The sequence below is a fragment of the Dermochelys coriacea genome, chromosome 19 (genome assembly GCF_009764565.3).
Source record: "Dermochelys coriacea isolate rDerCor1 chromosome 19, rDerCor1.pri.v4, whole genome shotgun sequence".
Lineage (NCBI taxonomy): Eukaryota > Metazoa > Chordata > Testudines > Dermochelyidae > Dermochelys > Dermochelys coriacea.
The window spans coordinates 9,963,862-9,976,361 of NC_050086.2; positions in this window are offsets into that span (position 1 = coordinate 9,963,862).

Here is a 12,500-nt window from a genome sequence, read left to right on the forward strand (position 1 = left end):
TTGTATGCCTTAACTGCTCTGTGCTTCAGCACCCACATCTGTAAAATGGGTCCAATAACTCTCGCCAAAGCCAAAGGACTGGGCTAAAGTGGGCAACAGAGCATGAGACACCAACGATCCATCACAGCGTAAAGGAGACTGGGATGCATGCATTAATACCCACGGGATCTGTGTCTAACCCCCTTCTTAACTCTGCTTCCTCCAAGCTGCCTACCACTCTGGAATCCTGCAGCCGGATGCCGGGGATGGCAGGTTAGGTTGGACATAAGGAAAAATGTCCTAATTGTCAGGGTGGTTAAGCACTGGAATAAATTGCCTAGGGAGGTTGTGGAGTCTCCATCATTGGAGATTTTTAAGAGAAGGTTGGACAAACACCTGTCAGGGATGGTCTAATACTCCTGCCTTGCATGCAGGGGACTGGACTAGATGACCTCTCGAGGTCCCTTCCAGTCCTATGATTATATGACTCCACATTAAGGACCAGATCCTCAATGGGTGTAAATCAGCACTGAAGCCAATGGTGCATGCCTGATTTACATCAGCTGAGGACTTGGCCCTGAATAACATCACTGGTTTGGCTTGTCCAACACCCAGAGCCATTTAGAAAGGAAGAACTTTCCCCTAGGCTATCATCATTCCATGGGAAGCCTCAGAAGAACCAGTCTTGAACCAATGAGTGAGTCACATTCACTGGGGAAGGCTGTTCCCGGAGGCCAGGGAACCCTGGGCAGATGGGAAAAAAGCACAATTCCAAGGAACTCTGGACAGAAACTAAAGAAGCTGCTGCCTAGAACAGAAAGGGTGCGGCTGATTTTGGGCAACTACCCCAGGGTGGGGAGGGAGGGCTCAAGGGAAGGAAGGATGCAGTGTGGTTCAGGAAATGACTCCAGAGACTTCAGGGGAAGAGAGGATGTGGCACTAGTTCTGGGCACCAGTGACTTATGGGGCTTGTTGTCTGTTCTTGGAAAGTCCTTTCACCTCTTCAGAATGTTCCAGCCCATCCATGGATCGCTGGGGGGCTCTTAGCCCTGATACTCAGAGAGGTGGGATTCAGTGCTCTGCAGACCTGTATTTCAGGGAGTTTGATGGTATAGTTCCCCAGCGCAGCTCTCTCTCTCAAGTGCACCTGTCCGGTGTCCTGTCTCCAAATGTGCCAGTCCCGGCTGCTCCAGAGGAAGGTAGAAGAAGCTGTACAATGGGCAGTTCTGGAAGAAAGAGCCCCCCCAACCCCCTGGGCAGGTTTCCTTCTGATGAACTAGAGTTTATTTCAAGGCACGGTGTTAAAAACTGCCAAGCCCCTAGGCAAGCCAAGACAAGCTTCACTTTAAGGGGGGCAAAGCTGGTATGGCTAAAGCCTAAGCTTTACGAAGTGTTGGCTCTAGCATCCTGCCTCGAAACCCAAGCCAAGGCCAGGCCTAACTCTTGGGGGCCAGGAGGAAATACTGCCTAGGAGCAGAATGGTCTCTGGCCCCCGGCTCGGAGTCAGTCTGGCAGTTCGCCTGTTCCCCTCCCCGCCCCGACTCATTTTGATGAGAACCCCTTTTCACTCCTTCCCTCTCTGCCTCCAGCCCCATGGGCCCCTCCTGGCTCCAGACAGACTGGAAGAGAAACACGGGCAAATTAAGACTGTACAGGGCCTGTCTTAACCAAAGCCCTCGGTATCTTGGCCAGGGAGGATGGGGGAGTGATCTTCCCCCCTCAACGCTTCAGAGAGCTGGGTCAGCGAGTGAATCAGAGAGCTCCGGGCCCAGCGGCCTGGGTCCAAATACGATGGAAAGGGGTGGGGTGGGATGGTCATTCTACACTTCAGGAGTCTGTGTTGCCACACAGTTAACAATGCGCCACTTCAGCCTCGCCCTGAGCTGCCCAGTATCACCGGGACAGGCAGGAAATTCCCAGCTGGAAAGATGAGTAAAGCCGCAGCTCCTCCACACCCGCATTGCACGCTTATCGCATCACAATCACACTCCCCACTTTACCTGCACAGGATCACATGCACACTCACCCCCCGGCACACACACACACATACCCTGCCCCCCACCCCACGTTACCTGCTCTGCATGCACAGCAGCGAGCAGAAACGTTCTGATTCATTCCAGAGCCATCGTACCCCCTGCCCGGCCCTCAGGAGTTGAGGTTTGTATTTTCCCATTGCTAGGCACACTCAGCGTCCAGTGACAAAGTGGTTGTGATGGGAAATGCAAAGCTGGGCAGCAGGTCACATGGACCCGTGGTTAATTTCGGAAGGTGACTAACACCAGCTGCCTCAGTGACACAGTAACTGTCCGGTTCTTCTTTCCAGCCAGGCAAAATGCAGAAGTCACAGGAGATCCACATTTCCTCTGCCAGCAGCAGCCTTGGACTGCCCCTCTGCCAGGCCCAGATCCATAGAACGTGTGGCCAAATCTCGTGATGGGATCGTAAGTCTCATGAGATTTGGTGTTTTTCTTAGTGTCCCAGTGCCTGGAGTCACGTGAATTCGTGAGACCCCCTTGTCTGACCTCCAGCGTAACACAAGCCAGAGCATCTCAGATTTCATTTTAAAATGTTTCTTCTCCAATGACTCCTGTCTCCCCCCCCCCACAAGAGTTTGTCTGGACCCTGCCCCCTATTCCTCCAAGAGATCCATCCCAGTAGCTCCGGGGTCCCTCTTCCCCCACAATAGCCCTACCCCACCCCAGCTGGGGCACTGACCTCCGCCTTGCTGCTGCTCCGCATGGCGAGGAACCGCTCGGGGAGTGGAAAGCAGCCCCTGGGCAGTAGCCAAACTGAGTGGCAGCCCAAACTTTCCTGCTTGCCCGGAGCGTAACTGAATGTGCGACATTCTGGCTGGGCGGCGGGAGTGTCACACGACATGCCTGACGCTCTGCAGAGCGGGGATCTCGAAGTAGGGGCTTGTCCATGTGGTTTCCACCCAAAGCCACCGCCGTCCTTATTCATCTTACACTACAGATGGCAGTCGGAAGCACTGCGGTACCAGAGGGCACATGGGAAAGACTAGGGCAGAAGCCTCCTGCTTCCCCTGGCAGGAGCCATGCAGCCCAGGGCTAGAGAGGGAGAGGCCGGGGCACGTTCACAGGCCTGGCAGCTGAGTCTCTCTCCGATTGCTGAAAGCACACGTCACCCCCAAAGCACGTGGCTGGGGTGCATGAAAGTGGCTGCCAGGAGCCTCTTGAGAGCTGGGATTAGAGGAAACAGATTTTGTTTTTCTGGGGGAAGAAGTTTGGAACCTCTTCTGCATTCACCCCCGCCTGGCTCCTCAGGGCGGGGCAGCGCGACGGGCACCAATCCAGGGGGCAGTCTGGCTCCCCAAGGCTCTGCTCTGGTGGGACGGGACAATAGCCAGGCTGGCCTGGGAAAGGTCCTTATGATCACTCTTCTCCTTTCCCCTCCTATTGTCTGTGTCGCTCCCTTCCCCCTCCTACCTCCTCTTCCTCCTGGGGACCTGCAGATTAGATTCTTCACCTATAATTTTACCCTCGGGCCACTGACCTTAATCCTCGATAATCCATAACCCAATCCTTCCCCCGTAATCACCTTCCATTTATGCCATCAGGCACTAATCCATCTGGAGCTCACCCCCTTCCTGCCCCCAATGAAACAGACGCCCCCGGAGGAGGAGAATACAGTATCTCTGCTAATGCTACATTAAAACCAATTAGCCGCTTTGTATCAGGAATAAAGAGGGAATCAATCCGGGCAGCGGGACAAGAGCCGGGGACAGCGACTCAGACGTGCTCTTCCCCCCTGCTGGGGCTGCTTCTCTAGCATAATTCCTCAGCAAAACAGAGCAAGTGAGAGCTCGGAGGCTTGACGGCTCTAGAAAGGAGATGCACCCACGGGGCAAGACGCAGAGTGCCCAGGGTGAGTCACTGGGGATGCAGGAAGCATGGGCACAGACTGAGCCAGAGCGGGTTGCCCCATCCCAGGCTGTACCCTGCAGATCGCTGCTCCCCACTAGAGCTGCTACCATTCCCTTACCCCAGACACTGCCTTCTCCCAGAGCACATGGGCCATAAAGAGGGAGGGACTAGCAGAGATGACGGGACATAAAGACTCCTGGGATCTATTCCCATCTCTGCTGGCTCCCTGTGTGGCTGTGGCGCAGTCATTTTGCCCCTCTCTGCCTCAGTTTCCCCCTAATACTTAATCCCTTCCCCCAGGGATGTTGTGAGGCTTAATGGCACTTGCTTTGCACATATATAATGACTCTCATCCCAGGGCTTGCAGACTTTAATTATTTCCAGTTGTAGGGAATGTGGAGAGAGAGAGAGAAGTATCTACAAGGAGGGTGGCAGTGAGAATTTTGGGGGCCTCTGAGCCTTAAAGTCACCCTTTCTCATCACTCCCTCTCAATATATGGGGGGTGCATGTGCACTGGGGGGGAATTCAGGGAGTATACCAGGTACATGCCATTTGAAGATGCAGGTAGAGTTAACCCGAGACTTGCTGTGGAAGCCACCCCTGGGGACACGTATGCGCTCCAGAATCTCAGCTTTCACGTCAATAAAAATGAAGTGTCTGGCCCAGATGCCAGTAAAGATAACCTGAAAAGGTGACCTGGCTGCAACTGATTCAGCGCCATCTGCACAAGTCTGTTGACAGCCTGAAACAATAGGTCTGCTATGAATCACCCCATTCAGCTCAACGGAATGTTAACTCTGAAACCTAAAGATGGCCATCAAAATGGCAATATGGTTAACTATTTCAATGCTGGATGTGAAATTCCAGCTAATATGTCTATCCTACAATCCCAAACTGCCTTCCATGCCTTTCCTGATGCAAAGCCCACCTCCCACTATTCCATACTGAGCTGCCCTCACTGACAGCTACAATTCAGTTAGACCCTGTCAATGCAAAATATGCAGCAAATGGAAAATGTGGGGGCAGCATAAAGGAAGGCCTTGTTTACAAAAACATTTTCCTACACTGGTATAGTTAAAGCAAAACAACCCCTTAAGCGTGGATGTAGTTAACTGATCTGAAGGTGTTTACATCAGTAACAGAACTATGCTGTACCACTACAAGGCACTTCATACCAGCATAACTGCCTCCAAACTAGGGCTGCATTGGAAAACTACATCAGCAAAAAAGCTCACCGGTAACTGATGTCGTTACGCTGCTACAAAATCTGTGCGTGGCTCAGGCCTGGATGAAATTTCCCATCAGAATAAACAACAGGGAGCGGCTGTGCAGCTTGGATTATTCTTTCTGACCCTGAATTCAAGAAAAACCTCCCAATGTTAATGGAAACTCAGCTGGTACCGGACGAGGGAGCCTTGCTGCACAGCTGAGCACCTCCTGTCTGGATGCACATTAACGTGCCCCTGGTACACAGCATCGCTTAGATCCCCTGCTGCTGGGCACAGTAGATTAAACAGGCAGCCTCAGAGTCTCCACACACAGAGATGTGGAAGGATTCGGTTTAGTTTCCCCATTCAGGAATTTCCCCAGTTAGCTAAGGGCCTTCGCCAGATGAGCCCGGATTCAAAATTGCCACATGTGCCAACCCCAGAGGGATGGAAATATTAAGCCACTGCAGCTGGCACCAGGGTCACGGCCTCTGGCTGAGCTGGGAGAGGGACTGGGTTGTAATCCGCATCCTGGATTGCTGGCAGGTGCAGCCGTGCAGGAAGAGGCTGTCTGGCAGTGCCCCACCACCGAACTCTTATTAGGGCTTGTTATGCTAATGGGTTTAATTGCACTGCATGAGCGAAGGGGCAGAATGAACAATCGAAAAGGGGTTGTGGGGAGGAGTTCCTGGAGGGAGCATTTTCCAGGTGGATTTGGGCCCATCAGAGTAGAATAATAATAAAGAGAGACCTTCTTCTCATTACAGGTCCCCAAGGCTTTTGAATGCTTGGGGAAATTCCTTGCATCTGCTCCCACTGGCAAAATTCCCATTGACTTTAATGGGAGCTGAAGGTGCTCAGCACCTTGCAGGATCAGTCCCTCTAGATGGAGGCTAGAGATGGTGACTCTTCTATACTCCAGGACCAGTCTCACCCACCAAGGGCACTACCATGTAATCCTCACTCCAGCAACTCACCCCTCAGAATGAATGGGGCTGTCATTCCCTGGGAAGAGAGAGATGAGGGGAGAGCGCATTAGGTGGTCCCGGGAAGGGGGTCATTTGGCTAGCACTTTAGGGGGGTGTTTAAAGATAAATAAAGCCATATGGGTTTAGGGACTAGGTCTTAGTCAATGTTAAAACCCAGTCAATAGCTGAGAGCAACAGAAGGATCTTCTCTTTTTTCATATTACCATTTATCCTGTATATTATGGTAGCAGCACACATGGGCCCCACTCAGGATCGGGGCCCCATTGCACTAGGCACTATAGAAACACATGGGGGGGGACACCCCCAGCTTCCAAGAGCATTGACAACTGGAAATGGGGTAGGGGCGTGCGGTTTAAAGGACAAGTTCTCATTCCCTGGGTGCACACACAGCTGATACACCAAACCGCATGGCCTCCGCACGATGGGATTTCCAAAGCAGCCTAAGGGAGCCAGGAGCCAGGTGCACCAGTCCGACCCAATGAGAGCTGAGCTCCTTGGAAATCCTCTTCCTGTCCTTCCCCCCACCCTCCCTATGGTTTGTTGCACTAGCCAGCTGCTGCTTGTCCTATACTTCGGCTGCAAGCTCCTGGGATCAGGATCTGGGAAGCATCTAGGATGCTGTGAGATCATCATCCTCATACTGTACCCAGCAGTGCAGGGGTGTTCTCCAAGCACAGATGGCAGGATCCGGCCCCAGGCATTTACCTGCTGCTCCCAGGGAGCATTTAGTAACTGGCACCTGCACGAGATGGACGTGTTGGGATTTGGCCTCTAGCCTTGGATAAATCTCCCACTCGGCCCATTAGCCAAGCAGCTGGCTCATTATGCTTCTCGTTCCCTGAGCTTTGCCAGACTTGCTGCTACCAAACAGAGCCTGCCCCTCTGTTAAGCAGGGATTTCAATCAGGGACTGGGCTTATCCCACATTAAAAATGATTTCTTAAGTATTCTGAAAATCTTATAATTCCCTGCACCTTTAATACCATGGAACTGCCTCACCCTGCAGCCCCTCTGGGATCAGAATGACTGACACCAGGCAGCGCTGGGGAGAAGGGGAGAACCCTCTCAAGCCTGACATTGCAGATCCTCCACACTCCCGCTGCCCCATAGCCAGAGGTGTGGTGATGGGGGGGGTGGAGGGGGGATCCCACTAGCTGGGGGGGGCCTCAAGGCATGAGAACCGGATCCTCCTAGGATGTCCCAAGGCAGGGGGCTTCTGGCCCCATCAGCTGCAGTGGCATCAAAACAGGATCGACCTCTCCCCACCCCAGAAGTGGCTGCATTTCAGTGATGGCAAGAGAAGTAAGAGTGCGAGACATTTGCTAGATATTACTGGGTCTTAGCTGGTGTTGCCCAGTCACCTCAGCCCAGTCCCTAAGCCATAGCAGCCATTTTGCTTGAGGCTCAGCGGTGGGAAAAGGAAACATCTATGCACGGCGCTGCTTGCTGCCCCCGCCTCGGGGTAAGCCCAGTCGGTGATGACATGCCCATCCTTGCACATGCAGAACAGCAGCCCTGGCGCATCTAGCTGTGGGCACAGCCGCACTTGCATTTTTCCTAGCACCCAGTCCTAGCACCTAAACCAGAGGGCCCGAAGGCCAAGACGAGCCCCTGGAGAGCACAACTGCATTTTCAACCCAGCCCAGCGGGCCTGCTGTGCCAGGCCTCGCTTACTCAACGCCTTTGTGTGCCTTAATGACTCTGATTCACCGAAGAGCAGCAAGCCAGGCTCTGGTCTCCTCCAGAAGGGCCGAGGTTTGGAAATCATCCTGAAAAAGTGCTCATCACATGTACTGAACGTCAGCGAAAGAGGAAGCCGGGTTTATTTTTACTCTGCTCAAAGGCTGCTGCCCCCTCGCCGCCGGATCCATGTTGCAGAGAGATCCATTCTAGCAGATTGGGTTGACAAAGCAGGGCCAGACCCGCAGCTGGTGGCCATCCACACAGCTGCATGGAGCTCTGCCAGCTGAGCAACAGGATCAGGAGACTCCATTTTTTCCTCGATTTGCAGCATTCTGGCTGGGGTTTTAAAAGGAATCGAGGGGGGTTGAACGTCAATGGTGGTTGGGTGCCTATGACCCCGATGCTCAAAGGCATTTAGGTACCTAAGTCCCATTGATTTCAATGGAAGGTACAAGTCTAAACACCTCTGAGGCTCTGGGGCTACGTCCATTAAACATTTCTGAAAATCCCAGGCGCTGCGTGGGCCACAGAGCAGGGCAGCCCCACCCTCTGCCCCACCAGTGCATCCCACTTCTGAGCACCTCTACGAGAGAAGGTCGTTTTTCTTCTATGGCCCAGTCAGCCCCTGGCCACCCTCCTGAGACAGCCAGGAGGGGTTGGCAACGCGGCTTTGCGACGCAAGCACCTGTCCAGTGTAGAGACCATTTCACACAGACCTCCCGAGAGGATGGTTGGTTTCAGTCACTCACCAGTGCTAGATTTGCACCACCCACCTTGCTCGGTGGCTGCACGAAGCTTCAAATGGAGAGAAATAACGTCAGGATTTCAACAGCAATTAAAGTTATTTGGCAGCGGGGCTGGGTTCTCACCGACCCCATGTAATGCTGACAAGCCAAGCACAACTGCCCCAGGGCAGGGCCACTCAACCCAGAGAGGGAATCTGACTTGGAACTAGACCAGAGTCACTAGTTCCACCACGGGGGATTTGCACAGCTCCAGCAACACAAAGCAGCCACAAACCCAACTTAAGCAGGTCTAGTTTCACTCTCCAAGCCAAGTGAAGAGCATGATGCAAATAAAAAGAAGAGATGATGAAAAGTACATTGACACTTCGAAACTCTCTCCCTTTCCATGATCCCAGGTGTCATTAGAATGGTAGGGAAGGGCATTTAAAATGAGCCAATATGACTTTGGGCTGCCTGGTGGCCCTCGAATTCTTCCACTGGAGCAAGTGCCTCCTGGGTGTAAGCCTGACAAATGACCCCGGGCCTCATTCTGATCCCCGGCATAACTCCATGAATTCCAAGGCCAGACAGGATGACTAGTCTGACCCCCCCCACCCCCGTGTAACACAGGCCATAGACTTGTCCCACAATAATTCCTACAGCGCATCTTTTAGAAAAACATCCAATCTGGATTTTAAAATGGTCGGTGATGGAGAATCCCCCACGACCCTGGGTGAGTTGTTCCAATGGTTAATTACCCTCATAGTTAAAATTTTATGCCTAATTTCCAGCCTGGATCTGTCTAGAGACAACTTCCAGCCATTGGATCCTGTTAGATCTTTCTCTGCTAGACTGATGAGCCCATTATCAAATATTTGTCCCCCGTGCAGGTATTGTGATCAAGTCACCCCTTGATTACAGACTATGATCAAGTCACCCCTTAACCTTCTCTTGGTTAAGCTAAATAGACTGAGCTCCTTGATAAAATCACCTCTCCAAGCTGTTCAAGATTCCTCAGTTTATGGATCCAAGGACTGCATTAGCCCTTTTGGACACAGCTTCACACTGGGAACTCATGGTCAGCTGCCCCCCCAAATCTTATTCAGTCACTGCTTCCCAGGATACAGTCTCCCATTCTGTACATATGGCTGACATCTGTTCCTCGATGTATACATTTACCTGTATTAAAGCGCATATTGTTTTCTTGTATCCAGTTTGCCAAGCAATCCAGATTGCTATGTATCAGGACCAGTCTTCTTCATTATTTACCACTTCCTCAATCTTTGTGTTATCCAAGACACAAAACACCAGGTCTGACCACTACCTGCCTTTCGCCCTGCATTGTCATTTATACCGGTGCAAAGGGCGTGCAAAGTGCAGGTCACAAAGGGCAGCATCGTACACCCCCTTTGCAGCGGTGTGAAGTGCAAGGCAATGGAGGGGTTTGGTTCTTTTACACCATTGCAACCCCAGTACCTCTAGTAGTGTTACTCCTGATTCATACCAGCATATATGAGAGCAGAGTCAGGCCCACTGTTCTTAACAACTGTGAGGAGCTAAGGGGGGGATCTGGAGGTGGGAGAAACTGTTTCTCTCACTGTAATTAACATTTTGTCCTCAGCATCAGTGCAATTAGGGCTTTTGCCTGCTATTGATTTTCTTCTTAGGTACAGCAGCTGCTAGATTCTGTTAAATAGCACAAACAGACAAGGGAGTATTGCTGAGCTATATTCAACAGCATGTGCAACACCATCCCTAACATCCACGAGAGGCTGATGTTATTTTTCACATGCAAATGAGGTGGGTTTAAAGGCCTATTTTGCAATTGCGCATCTAGTCAGACACACATCTGAGCTTGCAAAAAAATCCCCCTTTCTAAGAGGAAAAATCACAAAAGGGAAAATTCTGTCCTTATTGCTGAGCCACACAAGATGAGTGTGTGTGTGGGTGTGAAGAAAGTGCCAGCCTCTGGGGCACAAGATGCCAGCTTCCAGGAAAAAGTCAACAGCTCACTGAATCGATCCAACTCAACCCCGGCCTATGTCACAGGGAAGGGGAGATGTGCAGCTGAATAAATAAGTGCTTTGAGATCCTCACAATGGAATACACCATAGAGGTGCCTAGGACAACTCTGCCAGAAATGAATCAGAAGCTGAAACTGATCACTTTGCGATTGTCCAGGGACATTAGTAAAAGATTTCACTCTGACACAGCCTTGCAGCCGTTATTGTCGAGTCAGCTACTGAGTGGGGAGCGTCGAGACCCTCTCTCCATAATCAGAAATCAAAGAGCTGTTTATAAGCTCTTTCTGTGAATGCCGGGGAGCCCAAATTTACAGGGAATCGGGGCTCTAGAGACATCTCTTTGGACAGTTAGATATGTGCCATAACACCGTCCCTCACATTTCTCAATTGCCACTTACCCGTCCTAGAGCCCCCTGAGCACCTCTCAAGTCCCTTTCCTCCAAAACCAGGAGAACAACTTGGGGCTCAGGTTCCAGCTCCTGCTGCAGCAGGAACTTGGTTCTGATGTCACAAGGAGACTTGCTTTGTACCACTGAGCGACCCTTGAGATACCAACAGAGTGATGGCAAAGGGCTCATGGGATGTCCTTTTGGAAGGGGTGGACAGAGCTCACCACCCCAGCTCCCTACCTCAGCCTGACACTTCCTGCTCCAAATGTAAATTCACAGAAGAAGCGTGTGTCCCCCGCTGCTGTCTCCCTGTGGTCAACTTTCTAACCTACTCCCTCCTGGCTATTTTTAATTAGCTGCTTTTGATGTGAGGCCACTTCCTTTCTCCGAACAGGTTCAAGCTAAATGTGCGGCTTTGACGGACTTGCCTGCCAGGGCTGCAAGAGGAAAACCCAGCAAGTAGCAAGAAATCAGCCCTTTTTGGAAGCCAGCTCTCTGCTGGGGATGGACAAACTGATTTGCATTAAATAGGAACCAACCCAGGACTTCGCCCCAAACCAAGAACAAAATGCAAACTGAGCTTCGTTTAAGGTTTGAATCAGTTCTTTCTGCCTAGCTCTGGTACTCATCTGGCCTCCATCACTGTAGTCTCTCACTGGCTCTTAGTCCTTGATGTATGTATTCTCTTAACACCTGGGGAGGTAGGGCAATGCTGTTATCTCTCTGGGGGTACAAGGTTCAAGGGGAGATGGGAGGGTGGGGGGAATCCAAGGCTGGGAGGTGCAGAGACAGACTCCATTAACTTTCAGCATGGGTGAACGTATGATACTTTGCCCTTATCCAGGCTCTCCCAGCAATAAGGTGCTAACGAAGCCAACAGGGATCCTGGCCGATCTCGGCTTCCTATGCACTGAGCAATGCCCATGGGAATTATGGGAAGGGAGGCAGGTTTGTACAATCTGAAGGCTGATGAGGCCAGAGTTTGACTCGCCCGCTGTCTTGCTTTCCCCGCTTTTGGGGTGACAGCTGACAGGCCTTTCTGATTCTCTGCAGGACACGTTCCCAGTTCTGTTGGGGGTGAGGGGGAGGACTTTTAATCTGGATTTTTTTTAAATACATTATTAAAAGATTTGGCACCTGCTGAACTACCCCTCCCCACTGAGCCCTCGCTCCCCAGAACGCGACCAACAGACAGCAGAGCGCTCTGACAATGAACAGGAGAGGGTCAACGGGGAGTGAGTGGAGCTTGGAGTCAGCCTGGCTCTGGCCTAAAGGTTACATAAACCCTCTGAATTGAAAACAACAGCTGCCGATTTCATGGCTGAGCAGGTTTCTGGGTTATCCAGGCCATGTGGGGTCCTTGCAGATCTTGTTAGGGCCACCGTTTCATTATCCAAATCCCCAGCGAAGGTGGCGTGCCCCACGATTCCATTGGAGGCCAGCGCCCTGCTCTTTGCGTTCTGATTAGGCCACATTAATCTGCAGCAGGAACTTGAACTGGGAAGCCGGGATCCATGGAGAGCCATTTTGATAACCGCCACCGTGTTCCAGCTGGCTGCGAATCCCACCACCACCAAAGCAAAAGAATCTGTGAAGACGGGAGGCATTGTCTGCCGTAA